The 23,476-nt window shown below is 43.3% G+C and overlaps 1 long non-coding RNA gene across 1 annotated transcript in view; it reads right to left on the bottom strand.

The window, feature by feature from the left end:
- Positions 1-4,718: 4,718 nt before the first annotated feature.
- The window catches only part of LOC139792870 (uncharacterized), a 57,796-nt gene continuing 39,038 nt past the window's right edge, over positions 4,719-23,476 (bottom strand). The window contains exons 3-4 of the long non-coding RNA XR_011724418.1: positions 7,078-7,360; positions 4,719-6,277 (exon numbers count right to left, since the gene is read on the bottom strand). This is a non-coding gene — a long non-coding RNA (uncharacterized lncRNA). The remainder of the gene's footprint in view (positions 6,278-7,077; positions 7,361-23,476) is intronic.

Here is a 23,476-nt window from a genome sequence, read left to right as displayed (position 1 = left end):
CATTTTAATTAGCTTGTGGAAGCTATAAAGGCTGCTTTTTCAGGTGTGAGTTACTACAAGACTCTGGGGGGAAAAAAGAAACCTTTTAAGGGAAGGAAATGCTTTTGCTGTTATAACCACAGAAGGCTGGCTTCACTCAGTCCTCCCCTGTTGACAAGTTCTACTAACACTGTATAAGAATCTCCCCTTTGCAGGCTTCTTGGGGAGCTCTGATGTGGGACGTGTTTAGATGATGAAGTAGCACAATACTGACAATTGCACATCTTCAGCACCATGTTAAAAATGAAAAAAAAAAGCTGCTTGAGAACATCCTTGTTGAGTATTCGTCAGTGAAGACACTGGACTTTGGTGTGAGAAAGGCTAAGTCAAGCTCTACATGTTTCTTATCCATTTAACAAGCATCATTGCAGGGAATCTAAAGGTAGGGAGAAATTACTGTCAGACTTTTATTTTATTGAAGTAAATCTTCAAAATGAAGGGTATGACCACAATTTCTCTTTAACAATAAAAGTTTGATTATGGACTGAATGTCACCAGTTCACCAGAGTGCGTTTCACTAAGTGCTAAATTCACTTCCTTCCCAGGAACATATTTCTCTTCATTAAAACATTAGGCTACTTACACCGTTTTCTGTACTGTAGCAAAGAGGACACTGCACAGCTGAGGGATTCACACTTCCTCTCTCACACTTCTTTTATAACACTCGCTGTACTTCTAAAAATCACAGTTAAAAAACCTAAGAAATTATGTGAAGAGATGAGGTCAAATCCTCTTGCATCGAGTTCAAGGTTACATCCAGATGTTTCCTATCATTCAAATCAACCCATGACTTTTGAAAAAGAGATGATCCTGATGTGATTGTGAACTTTGCATCTTTGACTACCTATACAGTTTATTATAAAAAATAATGCATTTATTTCCATGAACCTAGCCCAAACCTCAGTACAGTTAACAAGGTTCTCACTGCTGACTTCAGTAGACTTTGAATGAAAACCTATCACACTATGGAAAAAAAGCCCAATCAACAAACCAAACCAAACTAAATCAAATTAATAATGGGTTGTTCTGACTCCAGAGAGCACAAAGTGGCTTCAGTTTTATGCTCACACTTCTACATTACCTCCCAAACCTCTGTTGTGTGCATCTTGTGGAATGTCAGATTTTAATCTCTTTCCTGTATCTCTGCCCAAGGAATAAAGTAAAATCAAAACCTGCAAATGCAAAGCTGTGCATAACCCTAGCACTGTAATTCTGGGTGCCATGCTCAGGGCTTCATGGAGACTGGGGCAGTGACTGAGAGGAGGTCTCCCTCCCTGGTTTTAACCAAGGTTGGATACGGTCATCTACTTTGAATATGCCTTTGTCAAATGGTTCCCAAAATTGGGCAACTGAGTTCTTTCAGTGCTAATGTTTTCCTCATCCAGAGATGTCTGACATTACTTGGAAGGTGCTTCTCTCATTCCCTGGGAGAGTCCTGGGAGAGGTCTGGGAGGCCTCAGAAGAAGAACTTGCAGACATGCCTTGTACATCACAACCTAAGACAAAAAAGATTCCTTGCTGAATCAGCCAGAAGGATTTGACCATAAAAGGGCTATTACTATCTACTTAAATGATCTTGCTAATATCTCTTTCTTTCAGTGACTGCATCCTTTTATATCTTATATAGATGGTGTACCAAATGCATAAACCTTTTCTGCTGCTAGCCTATTAGGTATGCTTTTGAGGTACAACCTCAGTAATGACTTCCTTCCAACATAATTATATTTTAATTACATATTTAAGGCCAAATTCTTTCCTGGTCTATCCCAGGAAACCTTATTAATTTTAATTAAGTATAAGTTGGTGCAACATTTCTAGCTGCTGAATTTTGCATTAAAAATTTTTAAATTCATTTAAACATGGATTTAATTTCTATAAGCACTTCCATAAGCAGTGTGCTTCTTCATTTAGTCTTGCAGAGCAATAATATGAAATATGTGGAACATAAAGTCCTTCCCAACAGATGGATATAGCCCACCTTTAAATGCTTCCCAGTTGCCACAGCTACCTGAGGGTTGTTTGCTACAGGCACTAACAAGACTTCTCTCTTGTGAACACCAGTAGCAGTGGTACTCCATAAGGGGTGCTAGAGATTGCTTTTGAGTTCTTTTACTTGAGTGTTTCTGTATGTTCAGCTCCAGAGAGAGGCAGGCCAGGCACAGGGTCTGAGAGCAGACACAGGAAGCCATGGGAGATGGCATCAGAAAGCACACAGCAAAAGGGTGACCTGCAGCTGGAGAAAAAAATGTCCCTGCTATGAAGTAGGACAGAGATTATGTCATCAGCCAGCACAGTACATGCATCACTGCAGCAGCAGCCTCAATAACAAACTGCCCCGTCATCCAGGCAAAGAAAGACAGCCTGGAAACAGCAGGAAAGCTTCCAGAAGGGACCTAGGGACTGGATTATCTGCCCTAAGAGAGCCTGGGCTTAGAGAAAAGGAGGCTGAGGGGGAATCTTATAATTTATAAAACATATTAGGGGCAGGTGTCAGGAGGATGGGGCCAGACTCTTCTATGTGGTGTTCAGTGGCAGAACAAGAGGTAAGGGTCACAAACTGGCACACAGAAGATTTAACCTGAATATGAGAAAGTACTTCTTTACTCTGAGAGTAGCAGAACAAATTTCCCAGGGAGGTTGTGGAGTCTCCATCCCTGGAGACATTAAAAGCCCTCCTGGATATGTTCCTGTGTAATCTGCTCTAGGGGATTCTGCTCTAGCAGAGGAGTTGGACTAGATGATCTCCAGAGGTCCCTTACCATTTTGTGATTCTGTGACTTGGTTTATTGGGAAATCAAAAAGCCAGTCTGAAGTCTCTGTGTAAGCATGGAATCATCACCAGAGGGAAGAAGTGAATCTATAAATGGATTTGGCTATAAAAGACAGAGAAATACAGAAGTAAAACCTTTCACTCTCTCACTGAGCAGGGAGGACAAGAAGTGACCTGAGAGAGATTATTTTCAAAATACTTGGAACAACTGAACCATTGAGAAAGTTATTTGAAGATGTGACCTGGACAGAGTAAGACTGTAGAGGGACACATAACCGTACTCAAAACCAACAATAAAAATAAGGAACCACAAAGTACTATGTTTCAGATGTAAGATCTCTGATACTACGTGTATCTTTAGAGACATTATGGAGCCTCTAATTAAAAACAGAGCTGCTTGTGAAATTCCGGCCCACAAGTGAAATTGTTGAGAGAAATGGATCTTGCCCTGGAGAAATTAGCCAGCATCACAAAGAAGTCACTGCTGAGTGCTCAGACATCTGTAACACATGTCACTGGGACTCCAGGACTCTCAGGTGAGGAGAGGGTACTGCCCAACAATATCTCTGGCAAGACACCGAGCAGGGCATGTTGTGCTGAGTACCACACAGGTGCCTGTTTGCAAAACATTTACAGCCCAGAAGGGAAGCTTGTGCAATCACTATATATAACATACCACCCACGATGAGCACTGCAGGAAGTGCCCATCCTAATTCCCAATGTTTTTTCTTCAATAGCCACCCAGTAGTTCCAGCAAAGATCTGACATCATTTATCCAACATTGGCTGCACACCTGGGAGACAGGCTTGCCTGAGCAGAGCCACGGAGCACATCCTCCAGCCAAGCATGAATGCCCACAGCAAGCAATGTCAGACAGGGAAAACAGGGAGCTGGCAGGGAGGCAGCACAGCCTGACCCCTTGAAAAAAAAAAACAAAAAACCCAGCAATCTAAAAAAACCACCAGACATGTATAGCCACCACAACTTGTTGCCCCAGCTCTAGGGAGACCGGCTGCCTCAGAGCAGCCTTCTAGTTTTTGGGAGTCGTAGATGCAAAGGGAGTGAGGTTGCAGCTTTTGATCTAGGGCAAAACAGTAGCAAAATGTGATCTGAGCCTGAAAAGCCTTCCGAACAGAAATTCCTGGGAGAGGAGTTGAAATAGCAAGAGACAGAGCTGGATGTGAGTAAAATGGATGACAGATTATGGTCATGTTGGATGTGATACGCTGTGTAAAATGGTGTGAGACAAAAGGTCAGAATCTTGGGGTGACTTTGAGGGGTACATTTGTAATTCTTAGTTGTGCAAAAAGCCCCATGACACAAAGAGGAACGCCAGAACATGTGCATTTTTGTCTGACCCTTCTAAAGCCTCTCCAATTCCAGTCCAGATGCAGAAAGGACATGACACTCCTGGCCCCAAAGGATCAGGGCAGTCTCTTACCAGCCTCTGCACCAGCCTCACAGGAACCCTCAATGTCCAAATCACCAGGATTATGATTTCTAAAGTAGTGTAGACAGATATAGGATGCAGGAAGCCTGAAAACCGTTTAGAGATTGAAAAATCTGAGAAAACCCCAGAGATGTTTGCTGTAAGCAGTATCATTTACTGTTACAAACCATGACATTGGGCAGATGTTAGAAACCTTGTTGTGTGAAAGAGCCTCAGCAGCTGATGCTACCCTCAAGCCCAAGAGAAGAAGGTTATAAAAAGATACAGACGGGAAGATCTTGAAAAGGCAAGAGAGTCTGCTATTTGAGACCTCTTATCTGAGGTTGTACAGCACTTGTAGCACCAGATCACCACACCTTTGAAAAATCAGTACCCCATGAAAAATCATATCCCCATGAGGGAATAGCCAGCTGCAGTCCAACAGGGAGAGAACAGCATCTGTGCTATGAATACTACAAGTAGGGCCAGAAATACAAGATTTATTTGACACAACAGAGTTACTGATGAGTTAGGGAAGAACTAGAGGTCAATACAGTGCATGTAATCCCAGGGGCTCTCCTGAATTACAGCTGTTGAACAATAGAGTAGGTATATTTTGTTAATGCTTGTTGCCTCTAAATGTTTGTTGCTTGGGTAATGAAGATGTAAGGAAAGGTAGCTACAGGATGCTCTGGCACAAGGCAGCTGGAGCCACTTCTTCAGGATAGCAGAGGTCCCTGGTGTACAGGTGTCCACTGACACTGTTAAAGATGGCCTGGGCTGATCACTCAGGCTCTGCATGGCTGCAGGGTTGTCCAAGGATGCAGTACTGCTGAAAATAGGGGTTTTTTTTCCAACAAGGAGTTTGTTTCATTTTTACAAGCAACAAAGTGCTTTTTGTCTAGTGCTCAGCTTGTGGTCCCTGACATGCCAGGCACTCCTGGCAGCCAGGAGGAAAGACAGACAGTGATGAACTACTCTGTGTATTGACCTGAACTTACCATCTTGTTTTGCCAAGTTTTGGCAGGCAGGTAAATTTTTAAAAGGTGATACTTGTCTCTAAATAACTCATTTTCCTGCAGTCTTTTCATCAAGTGTGCTATGATTATGGGGACAAACGTTCCCTAGTTAAAGTGACTCAGAGGGCACAGAGTGCACCTGACACTCCCATCCTCTTATCATACCTTTCTCTGTGCACACAATGCATCTGGAAAATAGACACTAAAGTAAATGTAAGTAAAAAGTAAAAATAAAAGCTCACAAATGAAACAAAAATGACAAATCAACATGAAAAATTCATTGCTGAGGTTTTCTTTCATACATGTATACACACAGGAGTGTTTCGTGATATGCAGAAGTTGCAGATGTGACATTCTTCTAAGACTTCATGCTAGTTTCTCCCTCTGCAAAATAAAATTGTCAGTGGAGGAAGAATGGTATGAAAGAACTAAGAATTGGGATATCAAGATGGTCAGTATTATTGATGTTTTTCTTTTTATATTTTAATTCAAATTAGCTAAACATATTTCCTAAAAGAATGAACTCAAATTGGATTCAGTTGAGTTACTGAGTGAAAGAATGAATTATTTTCTTAATTTCCCCCAGGAAGGAAAGGTCTCTGCATTACTCGTACGTGCCATCAAACTCAAATGGTGTGAAGAAGTCTCAAGTTACTCAGCAGTGAAATGTTGTGAAGTAAATGGGAGGCAATCATTAAAAATCCTCATCTGAGCAGTGAAGGAGAAAATTCCTTCATGATTCACATAGGTGACATCATCCCGGTTTCAACCTTTCCTTAGGTGTGGGGCTTCTTTGCAGATATTAGATATTCCCAAGAAGAAAACTTCACATCACTTGCCAACATGGATGTAGATTTGTGTCTTTATTTTCCTAGAAATATGGAACTTTGTAGATTCATTGATTTTCAGTCTAGAATTAAACATTAGAATCATGATGTATGTCAGTACTTATAGGTTTGCCACAGACTTTTAAGTTCTTTCTTCAAGCTTGTATTTTCCAGCCAAACTGAAGCATGTCTTCTGCAAGGAAAAAAAAAAAAAAAAGTCCAGCCTTGACAGCCTTGATTTCAAGACATCAGGTGTTAGAAAACTGTCAGACATAATCTGATTTCTGGTGTGAATTGTCTTGTGGTTGTCATGCTGTGGTTCATCAGTCCCTGAGTACCTGTGGACTACCTATAATGCAGTCATGAAATGTGATGGAGGAAATTAAGTTCTTGGTCTCTACATAGCAATTGACCTGTGTAAAATACCCTTGAAAGCCTGTCTTTCCACTGAAAGAAGTGGAAGGATATATAAATTTTAAAAATTACTTACCTAGTATCTAAAAATGCCAGCACTAGATCCCTCAGAGAAAGATGCAAGCAAGCCCATATTCTGTAATTATGAAGTAATGTGTCAGAAGGGGATATTATTCCTATCCCAACCTTTTATGAAGCTTGTTTATACCCTGCAGCACAAGTTTATTTCTTTTTTTTTAAAGACAACTTTTATTCCATCCTGCAACTCAGAGTGGCTTGTTAAAAAATATTAGATTAGTGGCCAGCTTTCTAAACCACAGCACAGTATCTGACATTCCTTTCTTAAGCATTGTCCTTCAATAAACTACTTATTTCAGCCTATTGTCCTGTATAATCCCAAACCACTACATAAATAAATTTTATCATAGATACGTGAGTGCTGTGGCTCTCATGAGAAAAAAACAACCAACCAAATTGCCCACCCCTACTCCAAAAAAAGAATGGAAAAAGTAGTAAAGTTACTCTACATCAAAAAGCAATAAAAATCAGCCAGTTCACACACTGATATCCCACTCTTACCTGGAGAGGCAAAAATGGGGTGGAAGTTGCATCCTCAGGGACCGGGGAGAATAGGCTGGGTTGTGAGAATTTCACATCCACCTTGGTGGGACTGGTGTCAGACACTTGTGTGGTGACCTCAGCAGCTTCTCTACACATTCTTTGTCTGAAGTCTGGTCACTTTTGGACTTGAACTACCACACTTTCACTGTTAGACATCAGACACCTCATCCTCCTCATGTCCTCAGTAGTGGTGACACTAAGGGGGATGCTGATGAAGGAGGCACACAGGTCCAGACTTTACCTTTGAGGGACAAAAATTAGAAGTAAAATAGATTTGGAAGTAGGAGACCCTTCTCCCATGTTGAAGGATTCCAAAATAAGAAGGCAGATTGTAGTGATTAGTTGCAGTCAATCTAGAAAATGCTTCAGGCTTTGTAATAAGTCAAACACAATATCCTCTGCTCCATGGAGAAAGTGAGATGTGGGGTTTCTGAGTGGAAGAACAAAAGCATTACAAATGAGATACTTGCAATAATTCCTCCACAGTGGCTATCGACACTACATAATATTTCCCCCTAAAACAAAAATCTGCCTTGAATAAATGGAAGAAAGCTACATTACGAGATAAGTCATATCTACATACTATATGTAAATCAGAAGTTCATTAGGGGAGCATGCAAAGAAGCTTTTGGAAGGTAATTTTGCTACAAACTAGTTATCACAAGAACGAAGAAAAGCTTTCAAAAGCATGATTGCTTTAAGTAATTCAAATTATCTACTCTACCTGATACTAAGTCTTGCCACAGAGATTACAAAGCACTTACATTTTTACCCACTTTGTTACAGAAATCCCTGAGGAAGGTTTCAATCCATTTACAAGCTGTGAGAAGGACAGCAAAGATGCCAGAAGTTTCCAAAACCACTTCCAGCACAGCTAGAGTTAAATGCTTTTTGCAGTATTGCCTCTGCATTATAAAGCTCTTTGTTCAGCAATTTACCACTGAGTCACACAAAAAAACCACTCTGGACTGAAACTTGGCCTACAATAGTTCAGCCAAGAAACAATCTTTCCTGGCACTTTGTCCCCTTCTTTTTTTGAGCACTGAAATTGAAAAAGATGCTAAGTGCCCTACAGTTTCCAGGCACAAATGTGCTCCTATTACTCAGAAAATGACTTTAATTTTCAAATGAAACGGTGCAGGCTTATAGCCGAGACTGTTGATTATGTTTTAAGCATCAGGCAAACTCCACAGCTCTGGTGGCCACAGGCAGCACCAGATGTCCAGCTGTTGCTCAGAGGCATCCACACTCCCCAGGACATCTCTTGCTTTGTAGCAATCCAAAGTCCAGGTTTTATTTAGTCAAAACTCCCTCTGGCAGTCATAGGGTTACGTTGTAGGGAGGGTGATTAGGGACAGTATTGCTCATTGGGGCAGCAGTTTCTGTCCCTGCCCCTTAGCAAGAGAGACCCACGTTTTGTAGTGTGGAAACACTTTGTGGGGACACAAAGCTCTTGGACACCTTACGCCTTGGACAGCCCAATAGCAGCAGTGTGGCTGTGTTTTCACCTAGCTTGCCAAGAAGCTGCACCAGACTCAGTTGGTTGCAGCAGTTCCCCACAAGATTGCTCCTCAGGGTAGCTGAGAGGGTTATGGATTGGGGCAGGTGAAAATTGGCACAGCTTCAATCCAAATGATTTCTAGGTAGGGTTTTGTACTCACTGAGTTTGCTTTTGGTGCTGAGGTGCGAACCGCTCCAACATGAAAAACATCCAAAAAAAAAAAAAAAAAGAAAAAAAAAAGGAAAAAAAGAAAAAAAAGAAAAAAAAGAAGGTGCAGAGGAGAAAGCTGATGCGGAATAAAAAGGCCAAGGCCTCCTCAGCACAGAGGGAGCTTTGCCTTTGCCTAGGCTTCCAGACAAGGTTGCAGCTTTGCTGCCTTCCAGGTCCTGCGGGTTGTACACACCTGCAAAGTTCCTGCAGGCCCCAGCAGCTGTGTGAGGGACCTGTGTGCATCCTGAGCAGAACAGGAGGAGTTGCCATAAAGTACACCATTGTGGCAGAGTCTGTACTATTGTGTTTGGTTGATTCCTCTCCTAGATGCATCTTGCTCTCTGCATGAATACACAACTAAATCAAGATTAGCTATGCAACTGATTGATAGCAGACCACCAGAAAAGGTAACAAAAAGTGTCTCCTGGTGGCCTCTCTCTGAGGCAGATGGCAGCCACCTGGGAGAGAAAATTGCTCACCAGGTTCCCTGGGGCTGTCACATGAAGGAGCCTACCAGCCCAAAGCATGGCCTCGAGACAGACCTGGAGCTTCTGAAAATAGCAGTGTTGTAATAATAATTGTGGGATTCCCAAAGCTCATGGGACAAACACCTTCAGATATGGCAGCTGTGGGCTCTTACAGAAATAGGGTTGCATCCAGAGACCAAGCAAAATATTTTTAGTTTTCTTCCAGTGTTGCCTCTTGCATTTACTCCAGCACACACTATATTTGGTCTGGTTGTTTCTGTAGGAGAGCTGCTCTCCAATAACTGTCATCAAGTAGAAGCAGCAAAGCTCCTGAGAGTTTAAGGCAGTTTTTATTTAGACCCACGCTTTGTTATGATACCAATTTTAGCCTCAACCATACCGCATACTGCAGTCCCAGTGTCTGGAGCCACTCACAAGATAAAGGTCCAGGTTTCTTTGGTTTCTTTGTATTTCACTGCATCACAACCCGTGCAAAATTCTGCTCTTGTTAATGCAAACCTTCAGCTGCAGTGCAGACACGTGGACAAGCAGAGAGAGGGTGGTCACAAAGATGGCACAGGGTGTACACTGATGGGGACAAGAAAAATGCTGTAGCTGTCAGCACAGAGAAAGGGAGGCTGGTCTTGGAGCAGCAGTGTTTGGGGTGGAAGGCAAGAGGATCACTTTAACTTCTTTGATTTGCCAGATCTTGCTGGTAAGGGTTTAAATGCTATTCCTGGCTTCCACTTTGATGTTAATTGCCATGGGTACTCTTACTGAGGCAAATACTTTCTCTCACACAAGGTTCCACATTTTTTTTAGCTTGGGATGACGTTATCTTTTAAATTACAACACAAATACACGCACACACATATGCACCAACTCATACTGTCTGTAGGAGATCTGTGTATGGTACTGTGTCATTTTAGTTTTCCACTACAGCAGCATTTGAATTTTAGATTTGCTTAAAAAAAGAAAACACAATATAACTCATCCAACTTGTAAGTACAACACCCCAAGTTGTCCTGTTTGTTCGTCTTCCGTTCAGCTGGAGTTTGAGAGGCATTAAGTTGATTCAGACCTTTGATTCTGCCCCCTCAGAAATTCTGACATCTCAGAATATTGTAGGCTTTCCATTATTATTATAACATATCTGTTGCACGCTCCAAAACTGCTTAAGAAATACTGATTTGATCATACTCCCCCACGTTTTTGTAACTGCTATCTTTTACTGTGAATGCTAATACAATGAGTGGGACAATGGTGGGGTTTCACTGATGTAGAGAACAATTTTTCTTGATGGAAATTCCAAGAATGGCTTCCTTCTGCTGCTCTAGATGTTTCATACAACAAATAATCCTTCCAATAGGAGAATTTGGCTCATCATGCAGATTTGTGGGCTTTTTAAGTAGAAAGTAATAGCACAGATTTCCCTGTATGTCAATCCTTTTATTCCAGTGAAAGTTGATCCTCAAAGCAGTGCTCCTCAATATTTACTGAGGAGAAATTCACAAATCAGCCTGCATAAGAAACCCTACTGCCAGCACAAGTTTTGGGACTGAGCACAAGTTTTGGGACCAGCACTGTCCCTTCCCACGCAGAGCACTCCTCATGCATGTCTGATGCTGCACAACTTTGGAGGGGGTTGTCCAGAGGCACAAACCTTTCTTCAGGCACCTGCAGCCCGCATCTGCCTCCATGGCAAGGACAGAGGGAGATGATGGCTTCTTGGGAGCAAAGGAGCAGATCCCATTGGTACACTTTTCAGCAGTGATCTCCTCAGCTCTGCAAATCTGTTTCAGTGCTGCAGGTTAGAGCAAGCCAGGCACAGGTCTAAATCAGAGCAGCAAGATGAATCTGCTGGAACATGGTTGGGGGGTGGTGGTGCAAAGTTGACCATCAAACCTCTCCTTCGTGCAACTAAATGAGCATGTGTGCTACACCCCCTTGCAAACACCCCCACACACATTCCTTGGGCTTGTAGAACACCAGCCAGCACTTGGATTTTGGCTGCTGGAGACCAGTGAAGGTTCTTACTGCTGAGAATAAAAACATGCATGATGTTACAGCTGGAAGAGCTGGTGGGAGAAGCCTGAATGCTCCCAGAATAGCACAGTTTTTCTAACATAGCTACAAGCAACACATCAAGCTCCAAACAGCTTCTTTTTTTTTATGCTTGGATCTAAGGGGGTGGAGTGGGGTGGCAAGCAGTGCCATTCTGACAATGACAAGCAGACATTCATTTGAAGGAAAGGAATAAATCTGCTAAACTCTTAAAGACTTATAGAATGCAGTCTTGGCAATCTCATCACTTTGCCCAAATCACTCCCAGGAACATGATAATGTCAGGATTCTGGTGTTTTAGGAATAAAGAAACAGCACAATGCTTAAGGTTACAACATGACATTTTGTAACAGCATAATAATAATAAATACAAAACTATCTGGAAAGGTACAAAATAATTTCATTTTTCTTCTTTTTTTTTGGGGGGGGAGGCGGAGGGGTGAAGGCTTGCAGTTGCTCCTCCATAATTATGTACTCCAGCTATGTGGTAGCATATGGAGACCCTAACATCGTGAAAACACCACTAAATTTTGCAGTAATGCCTTTGTATTGTAATTTTAAGAAATGTCCCTAACCATTAGCATCCCATAGCACAGCTTATTGTTTCATATATTCACAGACATTTAATATCCTGGGCTGGTTTTCAGCAAGGATTATTTGGGTTGTTAAGATTTTCACAGCTCTCTGAAGGTTTCAGGGACCTTCCCAAGCTCCAGTGCAGACTGGTGAGGAGACTTCAGCATGTGCCAGCTCTTCCATAGAAAAGACAGGAAAGATGCTGTGGTTAGACTCAGCCATTTTGTTTTCTTTGGAATCAGATCCTCCCCTCTCCACTAGACAGCATAGTTGTCCAACCCTGGATTTCCCTGCTGTATTGGTCATGTGCAGAAAGTACAATCCAATTACTTCTTCCATGCAGAGAAGATGCAGAGAGTCAGCAGTGATAGATAGATCCCTGTAGGGCAGAAAGACCCATCCTCTGCAAATAATGAACCTTGTAGCAAAACCCCCCATAAAATAAAATAATTTTTTTTTAAAAAAGCCAAAACCAACAAAAACCCCACACTTGAAAAAACATAGCTTCACAACTGAAGAGTCCACAACCCCGAGTGAGCTGAAGTTAAAAGTTCAGATAGTTTTGAATCATTGCTTCAGGCTCTCTTCAGAGTCAAAGGGATCTCAGTTTACACATTGGTTATACATTAATCTTGCGCTGGCGGCTGCAATCAAGAAAAAAATTTTTACTGTTCGGGAGATTTTTTGACTGAAAACTGATACCACATGTGGAGAGAACGGTTTCTTCAATTCTACAGGCCCCAAATAATCAGTACCCTGGTGTGAGCTCCCCTTTGTTCAGATGCACTGTAGGCCCAAACTTCTCTCCTCCTCCTGCACTACTGTTCTGGATATTCTTCACAGAGGGTTGAGCACACACATTTCTGAAGCAGGCACTGGCATTATCAATCACAGCAGCCCCCAAGCAAGTGATCTGATTTTCAAAGTGATGAAATGAAAGCTGCTGGTGCTTTTTCACCTCTGAACATGAGACAGTGTGCTCACAGCCTTCCTTGGATGAAGGCATTTGATATTAGCCACTGTTTTAAAAAGTGTCCCCTCTTATGCACACAAAAACCTCAGCACTGCTATTGTTTCCAACAAGAAGCAATGAACATCCTCTTATCACTGCTGCACCATTATCACATTAGTTAGAAACACAGGTAATTGACTGCCACTGCACTCATTATGTGCTTTCACTTATTGTGGATAACAGCTTATTTGTGGATCTTAGTGGAAGTGGTGTCATTTGGACATGCATAAAACTGTAGATCTTGCAAAACAGCCCCTTAACTGAAGATTTTTTAAAATCCCTCCTCCCAAAATGCAATTTTGCCGGTTATGGATCTATGAAATCCAAACATCTTTCACTATGAGGCAGAGCACAACTTGGAAAACCTTTCCAATGCTATTTGTTCACGCTGCAGTTGTGGAAATGTTCACTTTCTCTGTTACTGAGGAACTGAAGTTCACCTCCACATACTAAAAACCCAGATATGTTAGAGTCAAGCCCCTGCTTCACATTGTACATGAAACATTGTACATGAAACATTGTGACCTTGCTGCCAGTAAGGCCAATGGAATTCTAGGCTATATGAAGAAGAGTGTGACCAGTAGGTTGAAAGAGGTCATTCTCCCCCCTCTACTCTGTCCTGGTGAGGCCACAACTTGAATACTGCATCCAGTTCTGGGCTCCCCAGTTTAAGAGAGTCCAGCGAAGGGCAACAAAGATGACTGGTGGGCTGGAGCATCTCTCTCATGAGGAAAGGCTGAGAGAGCTGGGACTCTTTAGGCTCGAGAAGAGAAGGCTGAGGGAAGAACTTGTTAATGTCTATAAGTATCTAAGGGCTGAGTGCAAGGAAGATGGGGCTGGACTGTTCCCAGTGACAGGATGAGGGGCAATGGCATAACGGGATGGAACACAGGAAGTTTCGTTTAAACATAAGCAAAAACTTCTTCACTATGAAGGTGACACAGCACTGGAACAGGCTGCCCAGAGAGGTTCTGGAATCCCCTTCTCTGGAGATATTCAGAACCTGCCTGGATGCTGTCCTGTGTAATGTGCTCTGCTTTAAGATCCTGCTTCATTGGGAGAGTTGGAGTAGAAGATCTCCTGAGGTCCCTTCCAACTCTGATGATTCTGTGATTCTATGCACTGGCATAATTCACAAGAGTCAGTGCATACCATGTGCTGCCTGTGTCATCTGCTTAGATCAAAAAATATCCCCTGATGTGTCATGTAACACCCTCAGCAAAGCCTGGGCTGGGTGACAGTAGCCTTGTTCAGCATGGATGGAGCAGCATCTGAATATAGTTTCAGAGAAACCAGTAGTGGCAGAATCAGGCTCTGTGACTGTAGCCACCTCTTCCCAGGCGACCCACACATCAGAAATGTTTTATTCTGAAGAAACAGGTAATAACTTTGAAATACAAGTAGAGAATTTTTTTCAGCTTTCTGATAGCCATTTTAAACCATAGAGGGGAATTTCTGTGGGCTGCATAACAAGTGGGTGCAATTTGCAAACACCTCTGCCCCTGTTCTGAAGCTTAATAATGGGTGAGTCTATTAGCCTTTCCATTTGTGACCCATAAGCATCTGTTCTAATCCAGCACAGACAAACTGAATTGCCTCCAAGGCTGCTTGGCCCTCTTGTCAAAAGTCTTTGGCAGCACCTCAGCAGGATCAAACCTTGGTGTGGGGTTTGTGAAAAGAGCAACCTTCCTTACATACACATCCTTCCTTAGCATACACATCCTTACCCAGCCAAGCAGGATTGCATAAACCTAATTTCTTTGGGAATTCAGCCTCAAAAAATATTTTATTTTTGCACTCTTTATATTATACATTTCATTCAGCTGTGCTTCAGTCACTGTTCACCAGCCTTCCTTGCTTTTGTGAGGCTGCAGGAGTCATAAATATGGCAGGTCCCTTTGAGCGTTAATGCTGGATGCTGTCCATGACTGCTGAGCTGCAATATGTGAGCCAACGATACCACAAAGTAAGAGTTTATATCCCTTTCCTTCCCTATTACACATTTTTAGCATGTAAATCCACGGAACAGAAAACAATTTACAGGGGAGTGAGTGGTCACAGGGAAAGTAATCTGCATCTAGAGCAGAAGCAGATACCTCTTTCTGCCTGGGACTCCTGTTGTTGGGAAGCTTCAAACCAGGCTGAACAAAGCCTTCAGCCACTGTGTTTTTCTGTTGTGCCTGAGTTAAGGGCAAAGAGGGTCACCAACATTGTTTATCCACTACTCATTTAGCAGTCACTCACGGGAGCAACTTAATGTCATGTGTTTTTCACTTACATCAATGCAGTGGACTCCTTTCTTCTTCAAGCCTGCTTGCACTGGGGAAATTTTCTAAAAGTTCTTTTACAACTGGCATAACTTAAACTGTTTGGGAGCTGCAGCAAAGGATAGGTTATAGACAGCTTGAGATCAGCTACCAGATTTTACTGATGTGGTTTCAGACTAGGGCACCGACTACATCTACTGAAAACTGAATTATTAAGACTACTTAATCCAAAATATTTTGCCTCTGTTTAAATACACAGTATCCACCTCCATTGGAGTGAAAAGATTTCTATTTCCCAAACTGCTAATCCTCTCTTGAAAAGACTGGATTTCATTAGGAGAGCTGAGCTTTTCTTGCTTTGTTTTCTTTCTTTAAACTGGGTATTCTAAGTCAATGTACCACTAACAAGCCAGGTGAAATTTTCACTGCAGCCTTTACTAACATAATCAAAATTACATGAAGTATTGAATTTCGAGTCAGTGATGTGTATGCAGCCAAGAAGAGGTAGGTTCTGATCTGGCAGGGTGAAATGCTCCCAGTTAAATCACACCATGTGTGAGGTTCTGTGCATCCAACACGTTTGTGCAGTAATAAAAGTAGGGCTGGAAAGAGAAAAAAAGACTTTTTGGGTCTAATATGAAGGATATGAGTAACATCACAGCTGAAAATGTAGAGCAGAAAACCGTGGTGGATCCTTTGCTGAAGGAAGGCAGCTGAGAAGGAGGAGGTGCTACACAGAAGGGAACATCCATCATCTGCACTCAGGACTTCCACTCCTGACATGAGAAGTATTTGGGTCACTGGATGTGGCGGATTAAAAATTATACCATAGGCACAAAGAGACATTTTCTGAACACTAGTGAGATTTACTGAATGCCAGCTGGAGTCAGATGAACGTGCTTCACTCCTTTAGACTGTCTCCAAAAAATAGTAGAAGCAAAGTGGGATGTTAAAGCATCAATTGAAGTCCTGGTGCAAGAACGGTCCCCTCAGCATGGGAGGCATTCTGGCCTCAGAATAAGGTACTGGACAGGTAAAAGCAGCGCAGATCATGCGCTGATGATTCTGTGATTCTATGCACTGGCATAATTCACAAGAGTCAGTGCAGTGACCAAGGGGACATGGTCAGTCGTATGTGCTCAGCCTGTGTCCCAAGAGCACCAGAAGATCTTGCTTTTCCTGCAGCTCTTGCTTCCCCTCCCTACTGTGTTCCTGGCACAGGGAGACAGGGGCTGTTCTTTGGAATGTGCCAGGGATGAGGCCACAGGGAAGAAGAGATGGAAGTCAGGGAAAAGAAGTTGGCTCCCAGCCTTTTCCACCCATGATCCTCTGTACACCATTTCCCTCCTGGGAACTGATCCAGGACTTCCTGTGACATCAGAGGGAATGTGGTCATATGAAGAGATGCTAGATCCATTCCAAAGAAGGGAGAGAGCCTCCTTCAAAGCAGAAATGAGCTGTATTTCCCCTCATTGCTCTCTTACCTTCTCAGGTGGGTTGTGGTCTCATCTCAGACCACATCTGGAGGGACTATGGCTTCCAGGGTCCTCAGGCCCACACCACAGCTTTGGTGGATGGTAAGAGGTAGCTGTTCATCTACCTTTACAAAGAGACTGCTGGTCACCTATTCCCTATGTTCTTTCCTTTCCAGTGCTAGCTGTCAACACTAAAGGAGTGCTAGTAGTATGCTGGTAAGGCTGTAAACTGGTTTGCAGATGGTGAGGCCTTGCTGTGTAGTGGGAGGCACCCGCTAGTTCACACTTCCATATCCTTTATCTGCCCAGAAGAATCCCAAGCTGGAGTTTCTGGCCAGGCAAGTGACCCAGCTCAGGACCCTGCCCGTGGTGCTGTGAAAACCCCCTGGAAGGAAATGCCTCTCTCTCCACTCCACAGCCAAACCAGCCTTACACCTCAGGCTTAAAGCTTGGTGGCCAAAGTCAGGCCATGCAAAGTTCTCCCTTGAGCTCTGCAATGAGCATGAAGGGTGCCTGAGAGCACACATGACCTTTCCATCATACCAGAATTAGTTTCTGTGCAAACCAGTTTTGTACTTGGAGAGGTTTTTGTCCCTCCAAGAAGCTGAAATCATCACAGAAAATCCAGGCTAAGATGTTTTTGGCTGTATAATCAGTAAAGATCATGCTGAATGATGAGACAAGACCCTCATGTCTACTGAGAAATGACTGTATATGGTCCTTTGTGTTAATTGTCCAGACCATCTTTTACCTGATGATCTCTCATCTCTGTCTCTAGCAAACATTAACTAAAGTCCAGGCTTTACACATTTGCTTTAGTTTATTCTCACTCCATCTGCACAGTGTGGTGTTGAACTACCTTACTAGTTTTTTCAAGGCACTTCTGATGGCTCTCCAGGTTGCTGTATCACCCACAGTGCAGATTCTCTCAGAGCTGGTGACTGAAACACACCTCCTGTGCTCTGCCTTGGTTGGACTGGGGGATTACGGTATCCACTGACAAGGGCAGCAGGCACAACATCCTTGCACAACTTCTGCTCAGGTTCAGGTCTCAAGCAAGTTCCCCACACAGTCAGGCAGACTATGGTCACAGAACTTCCCTCAGTTTCCTCCAGGGCAGGCAGATGTGTAGGACGGAAATTTTTTTGGTTATTATTTACATTGCTGATTCACCTGCACAAGGTTTGAAGATCTCTGCCCTCCAGTATTGTTTCCTTTTCCAGTCACAGTGGCTGGTTGTGATGCCCATCTGGCAAGGTAAGGAGGAGACCTTCAAAGAGAGGGTGTGCTGAAGCCAAAAGAGCCTTGCAGAGAACAAGGAAACCTGTGCCATGTGTGTTTTCCACTTTTCATGTGGCCAGGTGTCCCCTTGGAGAGTCTGTATCTCCCCCTGACTACATGTTAAGCAGAAACGTGGGAGTGTGAAACCCTTCCTAGGCTTTGTTGGAAGCTGCCTTCTCAGTCTCTTCCCAGCCTGGCTGCAGGGAAGCTCCAGATGCAATCAAAGATCAGGCTTTTCCCAGCATCTGGGCTGTGCTGCAGTGTGTCAGAGCTATCTCAGCCTCCTGCTATGTCCAGAGTGGAGGTACAGCCCCAGCTATGGGCTCCTGAGATAAGGGGTGCAGATCTCCCTACAGGCAAAGCAGGCAACAGCAGCAGCATTATCAGTGTTGCCTCCCAAAAAGAACAGATTCTCCCCAAATGGAAGAGGGGCTTCAATGAGCCATAAGCAGGAATCTGAAGCACCCGGTGTTGATAACTTCACATCAACTACTGATCACTTAAGAGCAAGATTCCTTCCCATAAATGCATGGTTAATGCTTTCTATCCCATTTATTAGCTATGCTTAATTTACATTCTTTTTCATTTTGCTGTGAAAACAGTGGCCTAAGCGTGAAAGCAAACTCCATTTAAATTAAACTTCTTTCCTTTCCAGTGGAAGTTTTGGTGGAAGACAAACACCTCATGGACAGTGTGCATCCACATTGACTACCTGAGAGTTTTGATCTGGTATAAATATAAATTAGTTCATAGCCAGACATTACCTTAATTGTTTACATACTAAATGGGGACAGATAACATATAGCCTTGGCTTTATTTAGCAATTTAAACTTGAATTTTTACTGAGCAGTTAGTTGACAAAATGTTACATTGTGGGTGCTTTTTTTTCCCTTGCCCCATAATATTTTACTTTGATTAAAGCTCTACTGAGGTAAAATTGCACATCTCACGCAAAAAGCAATTTACCTCTGCTCTTATTGAAGTTAACTGTACTTATTTGTCCTAGCATAATGCATTTTTCTAGCTGCATTTTAACTGCAATGCTTTATCATATGAACCAAGTTAGATTTAATCAAATTCAGTTTGTGTTGCGAATTTTAAGACTTGAGTTCAATTAGTTAGAATAAAAGCAGAACATTTAGAAGAAAGATTCAAGCTGAAAAATGATGGTGCTGAGCTGGGCATCCAGTGCTCCTTCTGCAGCTTTCTCACACCTTGAAATATTTCTCATGCATGAAAAGGCTCCCTGATTTTTATTTCAATATTTTTTTCTTGGTTTTGTCTTCTTTCTGTTTCTCAGATTGCTTGTGATGCTCATGGGATGGGGAAGATAAGAGTAATTTTATCAGACTGCAACACCTGGGTGCATGTAAGACCTGGCCAGCTTTCCTTCTGCTGTGACTGTCATGAGCTTTTTCTGGGCATTGATGGACAATACAGGCACCACATGCAAGCTGGGACTTTTTTAATGTAATGGAGACTACTGGGAATTAACGATGTTGCTCCCCAGTTGCACTCCAGACTTACCAGTGCCCCTCCACTGCTTTTCTATTACTGTCCTTGTTGCCACCTGGTGGGAAAATAAGCATCACTGAGTTGTATTTGCTTTTTGGACCTGGGTGCACATCTCAGGGAGGTCAGCACAGGAGCCTGGTCAGCCCCTGACATCCTTTTCCAGCAGGAAAACTATTTTCTCCTCTCAATCTTTCTATTGCTTCCCCCTAAAATGGCTTATTTACACATATACCAAGTATTTGTGGGGGTATTAGGATGTTTTCACTGTGTTGCCCTGTGTACAGAATGCAATACCCATAAATTATTATTAGCATGTTACTTTAATTAAGAAAATGTTGATGACTGTTGTTACTATATCTTATGGCTGTAATGTTCCTCATCTGGGAATTCTTGATTAACTTGGCCTAGGTTCACCAACCTGAGTGATTTGAGAAGGCTGTTATAAAATAAGAGAGAAATAAAAATGTCTTTGATGCAGTTCTGACTCCACTCCCTCAAATGAAAACATAGTGTTTTCACATTTTGAGACAGTTTTCTCAGACAGCCAGACAAGGTGACATTAAACAAATCATGCTAATTACAACACAATTTATGTAGAGAGATTTTACTGGCCTGCTAATACTTGGCAGGAGCTGCCAATTACAAACATTTCAAAAAAGAGCATTTCCATCATTAACTTTTTTGGCTCTTAGGGAAATGGAATGATGAAGCCTGTTGAGCTCCCTTGTTTGTGCCAAGGGAAGCAGAGCCCCATCCAAATGCAGATGCAGGGGTCCAAGAGACTTGCATTTGGGTCCTGGGTTTCAGAGAGAGTGGCACACACTGTGTTGCAGCCCTGGGTAGATCACTCCTGAACACACCCCATGCAAAACAAAATCAGCAAGAACTTGTGTGATCCCTGGAGGCTTTGCAACTCTCTAGCCTCTCTTATCCAACTCCAGGAGTCCTCCTGTGTGTGTGTCATTCTCATAGGTGCAGACAAGACGTTGTCTTTCTGACCTGGGGATGTCTTGCATATGGGTGCATAATACAACAGAAGGGATGATCCCTCCCTCTGTGCATTAGCTGCCTCATTAACAGAACAAGGATTAAAAACTTACCTTTAAAACTTGCCAACACAAAACTTACTTCCCAAGAGCCTGCAAAGCACTTTGAGCTTAAATCTCAGAGAAACATAGGGCTTTGCCTCCTGTTTACCTAGCTTAAGACTCTGATAATTCAAGATGCTGCTTCCCTCCATCCAGCCTCAGTTAGTAGCTGCCTTCACCTTTGCAGAACCAACAAAAGGCTATGGGGTACCAGCTCTTCATCCACCTCAGTGGTTACACCATAGTTTAAACACCTTATCCTGGGAGGTGTTCAGGTGGATTGTGCTGAGTTTGCCTGGTATTAGCAAATGGGTTCAGGGGCAGGGCTAGGGGGAGAAGGCAGAAGTGGAGAAAGGCTGGCAATAGCCTCTCACTGCTGGGTTTTGCTGGACTCTCCTGATGATGCCATCTGGCCAGAAGTGCACCCTGTGCAGCAGCTACTGACCATATACAGGAATGCAGAGCTCCAGGCCAGATTCCTAACTCAAGGGAGAGAGGTAGAAGGGGGAAGGGTCCTCAAAAACCTGCTGCTCAGAGCTAATTGTGCCCAGACCATTCCTCTGTCTTCTCTGGGACAGCCAGAAAGAGCAGCTTACTCTCTGGAATAGCAGAAATGCTCAGACAAGCTTCTCCTCATGCTTAAAGGAGGACAGTATGAATAAATGGGATTTGGAGATTCTTAAATAGGCTGCTGGGTGGGATTCCTTGCTCTGGAGATGGGTTCAGATCCTCCTCCAAAGCAAGCTGAAATCAGCTCTCTGAAGTAGTAGCTGAACGCAGGGCTCCCAGCACTCACTGAGTTGCCCTGATTTTCCCACAATCATTTGTGCAGCCTGTGCCTAGAAATGGCTATAAGCATGGACATACCTCTGCATAGCCTGGGAATCTTCTTCCTGGGCTTCTCACATTGTACTCCGAAGTAGATTTGTGGACAACTGCATCTAGGCCCTAGAGGCTTCATTGCTGCCAGTGAGAATTGACAATCTCTGGTGAGTCTGGGATATTTATGGGTAATTGCCCAGGAGGTCATTTTTAATTTATTTGAGAGGGTCATAAGTACCCTTAATGGCAGATTTAGCATCACCTGGAGACAGGAAAGTTTTAATGGGCCTTAGTGGAGGTAGCACTTTTTGTATGCACAAGGTAAATGGAAACTCCTGCCCTGCATAATAGCACCATAAAGTCCTGCAGTGCTTGCACATCCATTGGGTACCCCTTTGAAACTGTTGTATTTGGCTCAGAGTGATTTGTGAAAGATGCACGTAAAAGACTTGGGGAGCAGGGGAAGGGTATTACAAGGGGTAAAGCTTCCATGAGGAATGAAGCCACCTGGCCTTAGAAGCCAAAGGAATTCCTGAGACCCGAAGATGATCAGCACCTCGCCTTGGCAACCTCTGGGAGTTACACCTGAGTACTAGCAGAGACTGCCCTGTGGTGGTGACACACAGAGCTAATTTTCCTTTCCAGGTGCACCTGATGGCATGTGTGATTGTTGTTTGCCTGTGCACAGGCAGATTTTCATGCTTGACTCAAAGTTAGTCCAGAGCCACAGCAAACACTGCCCATGGTTATACAGAAATGCAATAGGACTGGGAACACATATGCCAGGGTAGAGAAATAAGCCAGAAGAGTTCTTTTAAGTAGATGCTGGTGATAGCTGTCAGTAGCAACAGTGAGTTATCAAACCAAAAAATAAAGATATATATTTTCATTTTTAAAATTGTTACTATTTTTTTTTTTCAGAAAAAAAACAGGTCTGGTCCTGAACAGGGTTTGGTGATTGTTGAAAGGCTCCGCAGGCAAGGGGGGAGCTTTATGGACACAAGATTTTGCATAATGCAGTTGCTGTTTACATCTGAAACTGCTGCACAAATCAAGCCATTGCTCTTTACTGCCAATCCTCCTCTACTCTGAGCCAAAACAGCTTGTGGAGCTGCATGACAACCCTCACTGCAATTGTTCCTCACAGGTCTAGCTTCTAATATGTGTTCATCAACTGTTGTCCAGGTCAACCCACATGCTGAGCCCCATTTAATCCAACAAAGCAAAGTGTTATGAAAAGCAGGGGGGCTTCAGAAAGGGGAACTTTGGCCTCAAATGGAAAAAGGAGAACATGGAGTTAATTTTCTGCTTTGAATTACCATGAGTGTCAGGGGAGCCCAGGGAGACAGACCACCACAGACCATTTTCTTTGTGCAGCTGCCTCACTTGCCTTCCCTTCCACGGGCCACAATCACAGCCTCAGAGACTGACCTTCAGCTGGATAAAAGCTGGAGCCTAAATTGTGAGATACTATAAAACATTAAGTCTGAAATCCAACCTGCTTCTCCTTCTCTTTTTCTGTTCCTTTTATACAACCACCACCATGACTTGCTTCTCCTGAATCTTCCTCCTTACTCAGACAGGTCACATAAGGGGCCTTCACCTTGAGAGTAGATTTTTGAAGCTGTGCCCTTCTGTTATTTGTGTTGCTGCAGCTGCACCCCCCCTGTGATGGCAGCCACCCAACTGTTACAGAAGTGTTGGGGACCCCTGTGACCCTTAGCACCAAAACCACCTTCTGCCAGGTCTATGTTTGACTTACAGGAGACAGCAAGAGCCAGGTTCTCACACTGTCTCCTACACCCCTGAAAGCCACCAGGAGCCTGGGGTAATAAAGTGCTGCTCCGATGGAGGGGACATGAAAAGGGGACCAAGGCGCCAGAGCCCTGAAGGTGCTCACTAGGTCCTTGAAGTGACTGGGAGGAAGATAGGAAGGAGGAAAGCCTGGGAGGGGCAAGGAAGAGCAAAGCTAGGGGCTGGAGTAAGTCCAGGAAGAAAGGAGACAGAGAAGCAGAAAGATTATGCCAGTCTTAGCAAGGGAAAGAGATGGTGATGGCAGTAAGAAACCCTGAGCATCGT

Source organism: Heliangelus exortis, chromosome 2 (genome assembly GCF_036169615.1).
Source record: "Heliangelus exortis chromosome 2, bHelExo1.hap1, whole genome shotgun sequence".
NCBI classification, from domain to species: domain Eukaryota; kingdom Metazoa; phylum Chordata; class Aves; order Apodiformes; family Trochilidae; genus Heliangelus; species Heliangelus exortis.
This window is presented reverse-complemented; position numbering and strand designations above follow the sequence as displayed.